Source organism: Drosophila pseudoobscura, chromosome X, assembly GCF_009870125.1.
Source record: "Drosophila pseudoobscura strain MV-25-SWS-2005 chromosome X, UCI_Dpse_MV25, whole genome shotgun sequence".
Classification (NCBI taxonomy): Eukaryota; Metazoa; Arthropoda; class Insecta; order Diptera; family Drosophilidae; genus Drosophila; species Drosophila pseudoobscura.
Window position 1 is genome coordinate 27,381,675 of NC_046683.1, and position 16,140 is coordinate 27,397,814.

The 16,140-nt window shown below is 40.4% G+C and overlaps 1 protein-coding gene across 20 annotated transcripts in view; it reads right to left on the reverse strand.

Moving 5' to 3' along the window:
- The window catches only part of shi (dynamin-1 shibire), a 103,720-nt gene that overhangs the window by 54,445 nt on the left and 33,135 nt on the right, over window positions 1–16,140 (reverse strand). The gene's annotated exons all lie outside the window — the stretch shown is intronic.

Consider the following 16,140-nt stretch of genomic DNA (forward strand, 5'->3'; position numbering starts at 1 on the left):
ATATCACAGAAGTCTGGATCCAAAACATCGTTGCTCTAGCTCTTATAGTCTTTGAGCATTAGGCGCTGAAGGGGACGGACAGACGGACAGACGGACGGACGGACAGACGGACAGACAGACATGGCTCAATCGACTCGGCTATTGATGCTGATCAAGAATATATATACTTTATAGGGTCGGAAACGATTCCTTCTGGACGTTACACACATCCACTTTTACCACAAATCTAATATACCCCAATACTCATTTTGAGTATCGGGTATAAAAACCACCACTTACTGACGTTCGTAAAAAACCTCGCTTTCTTTTTGCTCGGGATCATATGACATGGAAAACCGAATGATACCGAACCGTTTTTCCTGATGAAAAACGATTTACTTCGGATGGACCAGATGGGTTTAATTATTACTTTCATGATTTAAGAAAGAAAGAACATCATTTGACCCATCGTCATAGTCGTGAGGAGGGTATAATGGTGTGGGGTGCCATCTCTTATTATGGCACATTTGAAATCCAGTTTGTCTCGTGTAAGATGAATGCCATTCGCTACAAAGAGCTACTCCAAATGTCATTTCCCTACCTTTCCAACATCTTAAAGACATTACATTGGACTTTTCAGCAAGACAATGCCCCAATCCATACTGCTAGACTGGTAAAGACCAAAATTTTGCATTAATGGAGTAGCCACTCCTGATCTAAATATAATAGAGAACGTATGGGGATGGCTTTCGCGTAAAGTGTATGAATCCGGAAAACAATTTGAAGATGTTGCATTATTGAAACATGCCATCAAAAACGCCTGTAGCGAAATATCACTGGACTATTTGAGGTCCCTGTATAATTCAATACCAAAACGAACTTTCGAAGTCATTTCTAAAAAGGTGGCTACACCCATTATTAAACAGACTTTAAATATCATAAAAAACATTTTTACATTAAGATTCTGAAAAACTTTTTCATTTATATTAATTTTAAGCACTTGAGTCTATTCCATTGATCGATAAAAATGTCAACTTTTTTAGGTTCAAAAACAAAGCAATACATATATTTAAAAAAAAAATTATAACTCAAATTTTTTTTTAAAGAATGGTATCTTGCATATTAAAAAATCTATTTTTTGCCAAATTCATTCGTATCTTGATTTTTAATATGAAATTTCCTCTAGTCTATGCTATTGATCGGCAGTGTATATTTCCGATTGTCTTGAATAGAGCTACAGCATATTGCACAATTATTCTTGTTTTTTTCCTTTTCCGCTTAAAAGACCAGCCAGAAAGAAGCGTTTCCGACCTCATTAAGTATTTACAGTAGGGTTGCGCTTATTTGTATGTGCGAAAAAAATGTGGCGGAATAAAAGGTCTCAGGGTCTAAAAATGTGGTATAAAACGATAAAATATAAAGTTTTTCAAAGTTGAAACATACGATATTTGGAAAATGGTTCTTATGGCAGCTATACTATATATCCCTCTGATCGGGTGAATTTTTTTTGTGATTGGAATATTAAAATGTAGTCCAGAACCCCAAAAATTCACCACGATTTGTTAATATTTAAGCCAACGTTTTGAGAAGTTCCCACATCATCATCGTCAACACAAAGTGCCAAGAGTATCTTCCCCATTTCCCGTTTCTCCATGAAAGTAACATTATCGTCAAACAATGAATGAGCGATATTTTCATCAGATAAATAGCACAAAATTAATTTTTGATAAATATTGACCGAAACCAATCATTTATAAGTATAAGAACGCACTATATAAACGTCGCAAAAAGATTTCTCGAGTTGTCTACCTAAACTTCTCTCGAAAAATATATATTTTTTAAACGTATAAGTCGCCTTATATATCTAGCGTGGATGGTGCATTGGTCCAGGGAGTCGGAAAAATTACCTTTCGGAACCAATACTAAATTTGAGTTAACGTTAACAAGTAATCAGTTTCGGATGAGTTTTCTCCATTCAACGGGACTGAAGTTAATTATTGCATTTCTTCTGTCATTTAAATGCGTTGCAACGTACTGATCAGTCACACCAAACCTAGTGTGCACGGTTGAGTCGTCCAGAATTGGATGCAGCTATATCAAAACAGGCTTCTTTGATTTTATCTACTATTCCCCATTTCATTTACATTCTGAAAGCACTTTGGGCAAACGAGGGTGGCAATTTGATATTTTGTTACACTGCACGTGTAATTTCACATTAGTCTGAAAAGTTGAATTTAACTATTTATTGTTAGCTTAAATGTTAACCAATCGAGGTGAAATTTCAGAGGATGAATTATATTTTAAAATATGTATAATATAAAAATTAATTGATGAATGAATTGAATGGAGCTGCTTTCTGTTACGATATGTCACTTGATTACAGTGCCTATAACTGTGTTGCTATTGGACATATGAGCTCAGTTTTCCAATATTTTAAGGCATTGAAATACAAAAATGACTCCAATGGATTGTATTGCGCTTGTCATGGAAAGGTGAAATTAATACCATTGCTTCCACCTCCAAACCCATTTTACGCATTAGTTTTAGGAATAGGATTAGATTCCATACACTTTTTAATGAATATTAAACAATATAAAAACTGCTTTCAAATGACTTATTTTGGAGCAACTAAAGTAGTTCGGGGAAATTTCATACCAACTTTTAAGGTTAAAATAGTAGGTGCAGTTTTATGTTTATTAATCGTAACTTTTATAGCCCATATACATTTTTAGAATACATTTAGCAGATATAACGTCAAATATATACATATATTGGACGTTGACATGCAATGACTGCATCTTTCAAGAGGCGATGCAGTTACTGCACCGTCAAGTGGCCCGTGTGACATCAGCAGAAGGCTGTTACGCGAGCATGCAGGAAAGATAGCTGTTAGACTAATATTTGAGGAATATTAGCACTAAAGTTTCTAAGAGAACTGGGCATGCATTCAAAATAAAAATGAAAATACCACTACAATTACTAATTACTAGAAAGGTGTATAAGGATTAGTAATTCAATAAGAGGAAGAGAATTAGTGGTGGATATGATATGGTAGAGGGAATTATAATCCGGGCGTAAGACCCTAAACGGTTCATGCAAGGAATAATTCGATCTACAAATTGGAAGGAACAACGGTGTAAAATTTCTAGTCAGTCTAATAGGAATCGTGAAGTTTATGCGGCTCAACAGATCAGGGCTGTCTATGCCACCCCTGATCAAGTTGTGCATAAATATCACACCAAGCATTTTTCTACGGTTAACTAAGGATGGGAGGTTTACTAATAGTAGTCTGCTAGAGTAAGATGGGAGTCTTACACCCGCATCCCAGTTAAGGCCCCGCAGAGCAAAGAGTAAAAAGTTTTTCTGTACTGATTCTATACGGTCCTGGTGTACTTTGTACTGAGGGCCCCATACACAGGAGACGTATTCTAAGATCGGACGAACAAGCGAGGTATAGCGAGTCTTTGTTATATAGGGGTCGTCAAATTCCTTTGACCACCTCTTTATAAACCCAAGCACGCCCATGGCCTTATTTACCATGGTAGAAATGTGTTCGGAAAACTTTAACTTGGGGTCTAACATAACACCCAGATCATCCACCAGGATAATTCTCTCAGGAGAACCACCAAATAAGGTATATGGAGCCAACAAAGGGCTAGAACGATGAAATGTCATAACTTTGCATTTCGAGGCATTAAGGTGTAACAAGTTTGCACAACACCATGACTGAAAGTTATTGAGATCGGATTGCAAGCGAGAATGAAATGAAATGTCCTGTACTGGACACAGAGTTTAACATTATCCGCATACATAAGTACTCGAGAGTATGTTAATACCGAAGGCAAGTCATTAATAAAAAGTGTGAAGAGTAAGGGGCCTAGATGGCTGCCCTGTGGTACTCCCGAAGAAACCTTTACTGGTAAAGAGAGGGAGTTTTTGAAGAGGACTCTTTGAGACATAGAACAAAGATAGCTAGAAATCCATCTCAGGAGGTTGGGCGGAAACCCTAAAAGGTCAAGTTTATGTGCTAAAAGAGAATGGTTTACAGAGTCGAATGCTTTACTAAAGTCGGTGTAAATAACATCCGTCTGTAAGTTACCTTGAAAGCCTTTAATAATGAAAGAGGTAAACTCTAACAAGTTCGTGGTGGTTGATCGCCGCCTTATAAATCCATGCTGAGTTGGAGATATAAGTGACTTGCAGAGATGTTGCAAGTGCGGAGTTATAACCTTCTCAAACATTTTAGGAATAGCTATAATTTTTTGCATTAGACTTGCTACCTTTTTTATGGAGAGGAATTATAAACGATTCCTTCCAGATTGGGGGGAAGCAAGAGGAATCAATGGACAGGGTGAATAAGCAATGGTTCACACAGAGCCTCGGCGCAGTACCTGAGTACACAACCTGGAACCCCGTCTGGACCCGGTTAAAACACCGGCTTAACTAGTCGAAGATCATGAGTAGGGAATATTCATTTAACAAGGGACTCAAACTGCCGTTCGACCTCGGTAATCCGTATGGGTACGGTTGACAAGAGTAGCTTTCCTCAGAATAGGTGGTTTGGAAAAACTGGGCAAAAAGATCGGCAATTGCCTGATCATTATTGCCGACGTATTACAAAATGATAGCGAGGATGGGTGTGCGGACGTTCTACGCTTACTGTTTACGAAGCAGTAAAACTGTTTAGGGTCCTGAGAAAAACGTATCCTGCAACGAGATAGGTAGTTCTTATAGCATTGAGCATTAAGAACTGAAAAGTTTGACCGAGCTATTACATAGCGAGAGTGAGAAGTAGGAGAACCCACTTCTTGAAATTTTTTATAAAGTCTTGATTTTAAGTTTTTTAGACTGGATAACTCTTTAGTAAGCCAAGGGGGTTTTCCAGATCTAATCGGACAAGAAAGCGGGACACAAGAATCAAAAAATGTGCCAAGAGCATTGTAAAAAATGTTTGTGCCTTTTGTGACATCAGTGCACGAGTACAAAGCGGACCAATCAAAATCCCTAATTAGGTTATTAAGCTTCGCAAACTCGGCTTTACGAAAGCAGCGGACACGTTCAGGTAGTCTACTCGACCGATCCAATACAGTTGGTCCTATGTCTAGCGACACCTCGAAAGTAGGGTGGTAGGCGTCTTCAGGTATAGTGAGCGGAAGGGCTCGGGTTAACAACACTATGGTCGGATCCGATACAAAGCATAGATCAAGCAATCGACCCAAGGAATTTTTCACATGATTGACTTGAGACAGGGACAGGTCAAGCAAGCCGTCAACAAAGTCACGTCGTGACATGGGCACTAGGATACTAGACTCGTTTACCGAAGACCAAACAGTTCCTGGCAAGTTGAAGTCACCAAGAACTATCATACGATCTTTATCAGATAGCGAGGAAGCAACAGCGGTTAAAGCGGACAAGTGCTGCTCATAAATTGAAATATCCGAAGAAGGTGGGATATACGAGCAAGTAATGCATATAGCGAAAGCGGGAAGAATCAATTTACACACAGGAATTCCAGTTCCTGTTGAACTTGGACTGTGAAGTGTTCTGAGGTGAAGTAAGAGTCCACTGCAATTAGAAACCCTCCTGCACGTCGAGACGAACGGTCCTTTCTAAAAGTTGTGTACCGACTTGCCAAAAACTCGGAACTAAGCATGCCCGGCTTTAACCAGGTTTCAGTAAACACAATAACGTGGGAAGCAAATGCAACACTATCCCGGAAAAGAATGCTGAGCTTACTACGCAAGCCTCTTACATTCTGATAGGTTACTAAAAGAGAAGTTAGTTTTTTGGAAAGGTGGAAGCAAGACGGGAAGTTGAGGAAGAGGAAGTTGAGGTTGAGGGTGGCACACTGGAAAAATTTGGAAGGGATATGGGGGGCCTATTCTTCTTCTTAGCCTTAAACTCCTTCACCACCAAATGCTCCGGCCAAAATTTGGCGGAGCAAATGGTGTCAAATTGAGTTGGGGAGATGCTTATCTTAAACGAGGCTATCTCCCTGGCATAAGAGAAGTTAAATTTCCCCACCTTTAAACCCACGGTTTATTTTTTGCTTTGAATAAAAGCAATTACATCATTAGATGTGAGGTCAGGGGCCAGCCGTGAAACAAAAACTTGTCGTTTTGGTGGGACTCCCACCAGTGGTTTAGTGGTGGCAATATCCGGAGGTCCGGAACGTCTATTTACTGGTGGGATCGGGATAGACGGGACAACTAGCGAACTTGCGGACACCACGGACACGGACGCTGCAGACGTACTTGGCTGCACATTCTCCGAGGCGATGAATTCGGCTACCGAATATGCATCGCCAGCAGCTGTCGTTGCCTTTGGAGTGGCAAACGAGATCAACTGCTGCACACTTGGAGTGGTCGGAGTCAGTTTTTCGGCGGCGCACGGCTGAGTGACGGTTGGCACTTGCAGATCCCGCGGAGTGACCTTTTTGCGCCTCGGAGACTCATTCAGCAGTTTTAAACCGCTAAACTGAGCCTCCATGGCTATGAGCCGATCGTATTAGTTTTTAAAAACAACGGTCAGCTCCTTAAAGCCACTTCGCGTCTGCCTCATAAAAGACACCATGTCTTTCTCCACCGCACGGCATGCCTCGCCACTGTAATGCAAGCCATTACGTTTGGCTATAGCATTACTCACGAGGCCAGAAAATCCAGCGCATTTTGCGTGCACTACGCTGTCGCAGAGCCAGCAGGGGACATTCGGCTGATCGTGGGTGATCTGCTTCTTACAGGTTTTTTTGACACAGACCACAGCGTATTTCATTTTATTATTTATTTTTTCGCTATGACTAAAAAAAAATCCCAGGGGCAGTAATTAAGTGTTTGTATTAATCTAGAAAACCCATGTTTCCCGCATGGTCCCGCGCCAGGTAATCGAACAAAAAATATCGTGTACCATAAAGTACTACAATAAAAATGAAACTTAATCTATAATATACAAATGAATTGCTAATTTTTATTTTTTGTCATACTTAATGTTATTGTTGAATTACAAAAAAAATATTCCTAAAGAATCGACTGTTAGGCGGTACGAAGTTCGCCGAGTCAGCTAGTTTATATATATGTATATATATATTTTATGTGGTGGCGTGATGTTGCTATAACACTCTCCGGAAAATTTCCGCAGACGTTGTGTGAGTGCATGACAAGTACTCTTACGAAAATGTCGATGGGCAGACAAATTCGGGTTAGGAGTTAATCTGTATAAAACGGAACTTTTCCTTTTCACTAAGAAGTACAAAGTTCCGGTACTGACCCCCTTAAAACTCTGTGGGGAGGCGCTAGTTTTTAGCAATAATGCCAAGTATCTTGGCCTAATCCTCGACAGAAAGCTCGATTGGAAACTGAGCATAGAGGATAGGGTAAAGAAGGCCACAGTGGCCCTTTACACATGCAGGAAAGCAATCGGACTAAAATGGGGAGTGACCCCGTATATAGTTCGGTGGCTATACACCGCCATTATACGACCAATCATGCTCTATGGAGTGGTAGTATGGTGGCCAGCCCTAGACAAAACTAATTGTCTTAACAGACTCAGTAGAGTTCAACGCACGGCAGAGCTATGCATAACTGGCGGGCTACGCACTACTCCGCGGGAAGCCCTGAATACCGTGCTGAACCTCCTCCCTGTAGATCTCATGGGAAGAAGAGAAGCCAAACTGTGGAAAGCGTCCGTGGTTGGGCACTCGGGAAACGTGATGAGACTCCCGCAATTACCAGAGAGGACAGATTACTGTATTCGTAGTGATCACCTCTCGACGCCCTTCCAGATATCAATCCCACCTAGGGAGAACTGGGAGATGGGCGAACCAGGACCTGCAAATGCGGTTCACTTCTACCCTGATGGCTCAAAGTTAGACAGCCGCGTGGAAGGCCGAGTCTACTTAGTGTGCGTCTTCTCGGACAGCCAAGCAGCTATTAAAACTCTAGGCTCAATATCGTCGAATTCAGCGATTGTAAATGACTGCCGCAGGTCTCTGCACGAAATCGCAGAGCAGTTAGATCTCTTCCTTATATGGGTCCCCCCCGGCCATAGGTACGTCGAGGGGAATGACGTCGCCGACGAGCTAGCCAGGCAGGGTACTACGATTCCTCTCCTATCGGAGAGGGAGCAAGTAGCGATGCCCTTGGCTACGTACAGGTTCCTAACGCACGAATTGTTCGAGCAAAATGCCAATAGGAGATGGCAGCAAACCGTTTCCTGTAGTCTCAAGATTTATATGGCCAACGAGAAAGGACACATGCTGCAACACAATGGACCTCTTATAGGTCCAAGTGAGTTTGAGGGGTGGGAGGGTTTTATCCCCCCCTCCAGGCTACCGCCTTAGCCTAACCTAACCATATATATATATTTAATAACACAAAAAAGTCAATCCGACTAGAGAGATATAGCTGCCATAGGAACCATTGGCCAAATATCGAATTTTTGTACTTTGGCCGACTTGAGGGCACCTTTAAACGTTGCCTAATCGGGCTAAGATTTTATATTTTATTGTTTTATGTCAAAATAAACATTTTTAGACCCCGAGACCTTTGAAAATTACACGTTTACTAATAAGCGCAACCATATACAGTCATAGAAAAACTAATAGAAACAACAAATTTGTTTCATATTTTTCTAAATTTTCTTCAGTGAATATTAACGAAACGCGCATAACATCGGGAAAGACCTTAACATCATTCTACGCAGAAAACAAAAACCAATTCATTATTGCTATCGGAAGATCCACAAATGAACAGTTAATACCCATAGTATAACAAATAGGCTGGTGGTAGGTGTCAATTTAAAAGACCATAAATATTCCAAAGTCTATAAATGTGTTTTCCTCTGTGCATCAAACCAACTTATTTTTACGAATTTGGGGCTTTCAAATTATTAGCTGATTTTTATACCCGATACTCAAAATGAGTATTGGGGTATATTAGATTTGTGGTAAAAGTGTATGTGTGTAACATCCAGAAGGAATCGTTTCCGACCCCATAAAGTATATATATTCTTGATCAGCATCAATAGCCGAGTCGATTGAGCCATGTCTCTCTGTCCGTCCGTCTGTCCGTCTGTCCGTTCCCTTCAGCGCCTAATGCTCAAAGACTATAAGAGCTAGAGCAACGATGTTTTGGATCCAGACTTCTGTGATATGTCACTGCTACAAAAATATTTCAAAACTTTGCCCCGCCCACTTCCGCCCCCACAAAGGGCGAAAATCTGTGGCATCCACAATTTCGACGATACGAAAAAACTAAAAACGCAGAATCGTAGAAGATGACTATATCTTCTAGAGTGCAAAATCTGAACCAGATCGTATAATTATTATAGCCAGAATCACGAAAACAATTTCACTCTTTCTCGCTCTGTCTCACTCTAACACACAGGTTTCATGGTCGGTTTTGCCAATTGCAAAATATGAGTTCAAGGATCTCAGAACCCATAAGAGCTAGAGCAACCAAATTTGGTATCCACACTCCTGTGATATCGGACCTTGACCGTTTTGTGTCAAAATGTCGCCACACCCCCTTCCGCCACCGCAAAGGACGAAAATCCGAGGCAACCACAAATCTCAGAGACTATTAAGGCTAGAGTAACCAAATTTGGTACACACACTCCTTTAAGATGTCACTATAAAACGTATATCTCAGAATTTCGCCCCGCCCCCATCCGCCCCCACAAAGGACGAAAATCTGTTGCATCCACAATATTGCAGATTCGAGAAAACTAAAAACGCAGAATTTGGATCAGATCAGATAATTTTTGTAGCCAAAAGGAACAAATCAATTTGCATTGGCTACGCAGCGCCCGACGTCATGCTCAGACTGATTTTCTGTCTCTCTCGCACGCATTCTTTGTCGTGTCGTTTAATATTAGCGGCGTCTGCCGGAGGAGAGCCATACTGACTTAGTTTCGGGTATAACTGTAGAGTTGCGGTGTCCGCAGCAACTCACAACGTTCTGATAAGTGCAGCTTGGTTTAAATCAATGGAATAATGAAAAAAGAATATTATCTTAGTACTTAGGAACCCATTTTGTCAAATTTTATAGAGAAATGTGACTTCCCCATATCCGAGATCACTTTCCAGCCAGACGGCAGCCCGACGCACACGGCAAAATTCGTGAAAAATCGTCCCAATAATTCGAGTTTTCACTTGATCCAGTGGCTTGCTGAATAGTCCAAATCTAAATCTCATTGAAAATCGATGGGCTCTGTTTAAAAAACCTTGGAAAAGTACGAGTCTGCACCAAAGGGATTGGGTGAGTCTTTGAGAGCGCGTGAGGTCGGAGTGGCGCATGATACCTTGCCAGCACCTACTAAATTTAGTCGAGAGTATGCCAATACTTATTCGGAATATGATAAAAGTTAACGCCCTTTGGAACAAATATTTTTAAAAAATTATTAAAGTAAATATTTTTGAAACGTGCAAAAGTGGATACATGCTAATTTTTTGAACAAACTAAAATCTCTTAAGGAAAAGGATATTTTTTAATTAAAATTGTTGTCTTTTTTTATTCTCAATAAATTAATGAATCTTTAAAAAAAAAATCACAAGGATTGATTTATTTTTAAAGATTTTACAGGCGCTTAAAGTGAAAAGTGATAAACATGTATCCACACGTGCTCGCCACTGTAAGTGCAGACGACGTCGCGCTGCTCTTTATAACCTGCATGTTCAGGCAACCGAATCTAATCGGTGGAATTCGGTATTCGCTTGGGATTAGCTTCGATTCGATTCTTCCGCGAAACATTTTAAAACGTTTTTATATTAAAATAAATATAAAACATTGTCTTTGATTCGGCCATTATGTCTTCCTACTGCACGAGGAATAGTGTCACCACGAGCGCGAGTCACGAGGTCAATCAAATATAATTGTTTAATACAGCTTAAATAAAGATCCAATCAGATGGTCTTTTTACAAAGTAGATCTAATTATTTTCTATTACTCTGCGTTTTGTATATTATTTTTTCTCATATCTTCACAATTGCCAAAGATTCCAAAAAACTTGATTCAGAATGATATCACAGGAGTCTTAGTAAAAAATATGGTTGATGTAGCTCTAATAGTCTCTGAGACCAAACCCTTCCTTCTGGCTGTTACATATATCTGCAACAATCGAATATAACCCTTTACGCTTTGATCACAAGTTAGACCGTGATCTCTCTCCATTTTGCTCGAACTTGTCATGAGAGATGGGAAAAACATGGTGAGAAAGAGGAGAATCACGACCGCAAGATATGTTATATTATTTGTTTCCATTTTTCTTATACGATCTTTTATTCCTCTACATCTGATTTCTTTATCCTGGCTATAAAAATTATCCTACCGGATCCAGCAATCTGATTCAGCAATCTAGTAGATTCCCCCAGCGACAAAAAAAATCCGCACCGTGATATTTCATGCATTTTTGACATCTCCAGCATGGGGTTTCCCCAAATGTTATGAGATGCGGATTTTTTTTTTTTTTGTGTCATCAAATCAGTTTTTAACAAGATTGCATACTAAATTTTTGTATGTCATATTCCTATAATTAAAAACAAATATTTTTCTACATAACACTTTTTTCAACGGCCATTTAGTAATTTGATCAAACGAAGGAAAACTAAATCTGTAAAGTATAAAAAAAAATTCCTCTTCTATAACAAAAACAAAATTTTATCTAATAGGTTATTTTCTTTTCTTAAAATTTTTCAAATTATAAATTAATTAATATTTTTTGGTACCCCCCTTGGCTTTTATTACACATATGACGCTGTTGGGCATCGAATCGTATTAAGCCTTCAGATATTCATCCGTTATATCCTCAAACCAAACTTCTTCGATAATTTCCCTTAACTCAACCATAGTTTTTGGCTTCCACTTTCTTATTTTGGCAGTCATAAGGTTCTAGACATTCTGTTAGATGGGCAATTCCACCTTCAAAATGTTTATCTGTCGTTGAAAAATAGTCGAAACTAGTTGAATGCTTTCTAAATATAAAAAATAAACGTCAAAGAATCACTTACAGAGTGCGCCCGATGACAAGGTGCAGAATCGTTCTGAAAGATGGGAGCCTCTCTCTGTAGCTGATTTCATACTGGTAACAACTACACTGCGAATAATTTGTTCATACGTTTTGCATTATCATACCGTTAATCATAATTCGCGGTTTAGTTTTATATTAAGATATGAATTTATTTATTAATTCGCCAACGGAGTAAAATATCCTTATCTGGCTAGACTAACTTGCTTCTAACTTAAGATAATAACAATGAATAACAATAATTAATTATGGAAAAGGAAGAAATCTATAAGCAACTGTCTGACGGCTCCCTTCCCCTGGCAAAAGTCAAAACGCATCCCAGCTGGCAGCCCAGTACTCCAGACATATGCTTTTGGCAATATAAAATTCAGATGCTCAGCAAAAATAAATTTTGAGTCGAATAAGACCCCCAGGTCGAGTATCTCCGTCCGCTTTAAGAGATTATTGCCATCAATAGAATATGAGGCCAGCACAGTGAGGACACACTTGCTAAAGGAAACAAAGCAACATTGGCTAACGTTGAGCGAACTAAGTCTGCACCAACGAACAACTCTATCCAAGTCGCGCTGAAGAAGGATACTGTCGCCTAAGGTTTTGGTCGATCGGAATATTTTAAGATCATGAGCATATGCTGCTCAGAAGCTTGAATGCTGAGAGATATGTCGTTGATCAAAATTGAGAAGAGAAGTGGACCAAGTGCACTTCCCTGTGGAAGGCCGGAGGTAGCCAAGAATGGGTCCAAAGGCTTTCCATTTACCAATACGACATACTCTCGCTCAAGATATGACCTAAACAAACTGAGCAGGAAGGAATGAATCCCTAACCGATGCAGCTTGGCTATTAAGGCACAGTTTGACGATTGGTCTATAATTGGAGATGAGATTTTTGGCACCTTTCTTAAAAATTGGCGTAATCGTGGCAGCTTTCCACTTGCCAACAAACCGACCCGTTTACAGCGAGTTTGTGAAGAGAATTTTGAGAGGTTCACAAAGGGCAACATAACAGTTGTGAAGCAGGAAGGCAGAAATGCCATCACAGTTGGGTTTATTAGAATGATCAAACTCATTCATTGCCTCCAAAAAAAAAAATGAAGTGTGCCAATATTCACCACCGCGGGGATAGCGCTTAAGACATCGGTACTATGCCAAGCTGCGTATGTCTCAAAATTTGAACTAAAGAAAGAAGCAAAAAGGTTTCCTATACCACTATCTGTATTAGCGCTCAAGCTACCCAGGTTCATAGCTGAAGGAAGAGAGCTCGTCGACCTTTTGGAATTTACAAAATGCCAAAACGACTTGGGATTGATCTTAAGTCCCCTTTCAACGTTGGCAATATACTGGTTATACAAAAATTTGCTTAAAAAAGCAAACTCCTTCTTATGCTGCACATACCTCTCCCAGTCCACAAGGTCCCGTGTCTTACCAAATCGTTTAAAATACTTGTTACGAAGATTCTTATATTTTAGAAGATCCTTCGTATACCACGGTAGCCTATAGGAGCCATGCATCCTTCTAGAAGCATTATTAGTGTCAGTGCTAGGATGCGAGAGAACAGATGCCTAGTTAACGCTTAACATCCTATCCCGAATAGCATTTAGGCTTAAAGTAGAAAAGAAGTATTCATAATATGGTTCCGCCCAGAGCAAATAAGAGTGGAAATTAGCTGAGAATTCCAACGGCATATGATGCATGTCACGATCTGCGATAGGCAGCTCGCAACATGTAACATGGCAATCTATATCCGAACTAACATAAATTAAGTCTAGAATCTTATTTAGCCTATTAAAAACATTATTTACTTGGGTTAAGCCCATACTAAAACAATCATCTATCAAAAGAATCTCGTGCGGCAAATGCACATTACTTGGTATCATAGCCAGCGACTGCGGATCGCCGGACCATACCAACGAACCCAAATTGAAGTCGCCAAAAACGCAGAGACGATCTCGCAGACTACCATATATTTCAGCAATGTTTTGAGTGTGCGCCTTGTAAATCTCATAGCAGCTATTCGGAGAAATACGCGACGCTAACAAATAGCGTCTCTGACTGGCCAGCCACCGCCACACCAATGTGATCCAGAACAGAGTCCCCATCCTGGAGATAAATCGGATCACAGCATAGGTTGGGTGCGTCTGACGGCCACAATGACCCCACCTCCTCTGCAGCGCTTCGTTTTGGAACAATCTCTATCCTTACGAAACACCTGGAAAAGGTTAGGAATGAAGTATTCGTTGTCGAAGAAGTTTGCGTTGAGCCAGGTTTCAACCAAAATGACAACATCGAAGTCACACGTAGAGGTAGTCAAGCTGACAGCCTGAGCCTTGGTGCGCATGCCCGCTATATTTTGAAAAAAAAAAAATCGTATCGACCTGGCACTGTCCAACGGCACGTTCGCAGAAAGTAGCGGGGCCGTTCAATTAGCGGCCACGGATGATGGATCCAGAGGAGGTCAAGCGTATCCCGCTGAGCCAAAGTGCTGAGACCCGTGCTTAAAACCTGCCCAAGTGCCGCCATCCGAACCAACAGCACACCATCGTCGTCCAGAAGATTGGGCAGGGAAGCAGCAGGGAGGGCCAATCTAGGTAATGACGCTGAAGAGTGTGTTGAAGAGAGTGTTCCACATAAGAGGGAACGACGAGCTGATTACTCTTCCCAAATGTTGAGAGCAGCGACGGCGCAGGCATAGCACACGAAGCAATGCAATAGCCGTTGTTGTTGTAATGATGAAGTCGGAAGTGCCAGCAAGAGCATCGTCATCTGATCCAGCAGCAGCCGAGCGAATATCGCACAAAGCGCAGACCGAAAAACCAATGTTTTATGTTGAAGAGGATTGCCAAAAATGAAACAACGGGCTGTTGCACATAGCAAAAAGTGTAAGCAGAATATGATGTGGAGAAGCGGCGATCATAAAACCATAGGCGCCGCTCACTGGGGGTTTTTTGAAGTGGATGGAACTGGTGCTTTCTGAGTCGGCGTGGACGTCCGCAATGGCACAGCTGCACACAGATTAACTGCCGTCAAATCAGCTTCCGGCCTCTGTCTATGCACAAAGCGGGACATACTGGCCAAAATTAAATTAACGATTGAAGTTAACGAACTTCAACGCAGATAAATCAGCATCTCGCTTGACCAATTTCACACAAGAAATTTCCGCCTCCGGCACCTTGTCGTTATTTTCGCTCGTCTATTTTCGAATGCAAGTCATGCGCAACCACATAGTTATCACACTGGCACAAAAAATTAGCCAGATTTGTTAACAGTTTAACTGCATCTGCATGCAAATCGATGCACGTCAGATGAAATGCTTGGCGACACAAAGAAGAACAGCGGACAGCCTCAAAGCAACGAAGCTGAGCGGCAGTGACGTCCGGATTGCATTCCGAGCAGTAATAAAGCGACATAGCGAAAACACGAACGAACGCAGTGAGAGCTGACTGATATGTATCCCCATACATGTTATGATGGCGAATGCTTTATCGTGACAATGCAGAAATTTTCAGAAAAGCGTTCTCCTCTTCTGCGTCGAAATGTGCGCCAATTTAAACTTGGACTCATCCGAGAGTTTAATCCGTGACCACTCAGATTCACCATAACTTAATTTTTGTTTACGAATTCAAGCGAGCTTTGTTTATTTGACTATGCAGAAGTGGCTTTTTGCGAGGTTTCCTTGCTTTTAAAGACATCTCCTTAGGCCCACGATGAATAGTTTGAGCCAAAACATAATTTCCAAAACGTTGCTGCAGTTCTGATGCTATCTTAACATAATTTGTAAGCTGATTCTAAGGCTTGTTTATTAAAAACAAGATCTTTCCTTAACCTTTCCTTTCCTTCCTTAACATTACAAAAATTGGTTCCACAAAATATTAATTACTAATTTAAAACAAAATTCGGAATTTTATTTAATTTGGTATAAGTTTACAAGGAAAAAATGATCTGATTGGAAAAATGTAGTTTTTCTTGTAAAAAGTTGTTTTTCAATTTAAATTTAATTTCGGTCGGAAACGCTTCCTTTTGGGTGTTACAGAAATACAATTTCACCACGAATCTAATAGATCTCTATACTTTTTCAGTAACGCGTATAAAAACGGGTTCGTTAACAGTTGTTAATTTCATATTTTGAAAAATTTCTTTGCGTTACTCT